Source organism: Dipodomys spectabilis, unplaced genomic scaffold (assembly GCF_019054845.1).
Source record: "Dipodomys spectabilis isolate Male_0828 unplaced genomic scaffold, ASM1905484v1 ptg000465l, whole genome shotgun sequence".
NCBI lineage: Eukaryota > Metazoa > Chordata > Mammalia > Rodentia > Heteromyidae > Dipodomys > Dipodomys spectabilis.
Genome location: NW_024871142.1, coordinates 97,667 through 99,744, shown reverse-complemented (window position 1 = coordinate 99,744; position 2,078 = coordinate 97,667).

Here is a 2,078-nt window from a genome sequence, read left to right as displayed (position 1 = left end):
CACTCCACACACCAAGCAGGTACACAGTGACCTCCCTGTGTGTGTGTGTGTGTGTGTGTGTGTGATTGTTGGGGATAACAACCTCTCAAGGACTCAGAACATAGCACCCGTTGAGATGACTCAGCACACAGCACACTTCAAAAAACAGCACAAAGCACCCTGTGTAAAGGATTCAGCACACAGCTCCCTTTGAAGGATTCAGCATTTAGTACCTTGTGTAGAGTACTCAGCACACAGCACCCTTTGAAGGAGGGAGTCCATAGCCCGCAGTGTAAAGGACTCAGCACATAGCATGCTTTGAAAAACTCAGCGTGTAGCACTCTTTGCCAGGGACTCAGTACATAGCACCCTGTGTTAAGAGCACCCACAGCCCCCTTTGATGGGCTGAGTATGTAGCACCCTGTGTAAAACAGTGCACAGCAACCTTCGAAAGACTCAGCACATAGAACAATTTTGAAGGACTCAGCACATACAACACTGTCAAAGGATTCACCACACAGCACCATTTGAAGGATAGTACAGAGCACCTTGTGTAAAGGACTCAGCACACAGCACTTGAAAAATTCACCTCATCCCTCTCTTCTCAAGGGCTCAGTACATAGCAGCAGCCTTTGGGATGAATTAGTACACCGCACCTTTTGAAGAACTCAGTACGTTATGTAATGGACTCAGCTCATAACACCCTTTGTGATGACTCAGCAAACAGCACCCTTTTGAGGACTGAGCACAATATCCCAATGTGGAAAAGCCCTAGCAAACAGCACGCTGTGAACGACTCAGCACATAGCTGTATGTCACAAGTTCAGCTGTCATTAGAATTAGGGTGCTTTCTTCAGTATCACCATTCTTCAGAAACACTTCACAAATCCTACTAGTTTAGCCAACCTGTGTTTTATGGGGGAGAGTCAACTGGGGGTCTTGAACTCAAAGCTTGGGGTCCCTTTCCCTGAGCTCTTTGGTTCAATGTGAGAGCTCTACCATTGGAGCCATAGCTCCCATTTGTTTTTTTGGGTTGTTCTTTGACAGGTCTTATGGTGATCAGGAAGGGAAGGCCAAGTTGGGGTGTCTGTGGGCAAAGGCTCTTAGCTCGACCTGGAACTGACCTCTGTTTTCCTTGTGCCCCTGGGTACTGGGCCTCCTGGAGCTCTCTTGGCCTAGGGGGAACAGACCTGCTCTGGCATCAGCACTCAGGGTGAACAAAAGTCGGCTTGGCCCTGGTCACTTCCCAAAATTGAACTCTAGAGCACAATGGCATGGGGCTGCATATCCTGCATCTGGCCATCAGGGGGCAGGGGTCGCTCACTATAGGGATTGTACCTGTGAGTTGTGTTTACTCTTGCTTCCCTGGGGCTCCCATCATGCTTCGAAGCCACCCTGGATAGGGAAGTCCTTGACACTCTTACTTACAATTAACCATCAAAAGGCAAGTGGGGCTGTGGCTCAGGTAGCAGAACATTAGCCTTGAGCAAAAAACTCAGGGATAGAGCCTAGGCCCTGAGTTCACACACACACACACACACACACACACACACACACACACACACACACACACACACACACCCCACATGCATGCAAAATCAGAGTTTTCTACACTGCATTCTTTGGGTATTCTCTGTCTTTTTCCCACTAAGCCTGATGGCTGTTGACCTAGGTGTTCGATGCATACACCACCACCTGGCATCTTTAATTTGGGGGAACAGAATGGCCTTCCCCTATCCCAGCTCTTTGATTGGGTCCTGGTCTATCCAGGCCCTTTGGGGCTCCTTTTACAGTCTCTCCAAGATGCCTTCAAAAGGCCTCACAGGCTGGGCACTGGTGGCTCATACCTGCCATCCTAGATACTCAGGAAGCTAAGATCTGGAGGATCATGGTGCCAAGCCAGCTTGGGCATGAAAGTGTGTGAGACTCTTATCCTCGATGAATCATCATAAAACAAGAAGTGTCCCTGTGGATCAAATGGTAGAGTGCCAGCCTTGAGAAAAAGAGCTCACAGACAGTGCTCATGGACAACAACAACAAGGAGAGGCATTGCATGTTGACTTTGGGATTGGTATGGGCCAAATATAATTGGAATTTTC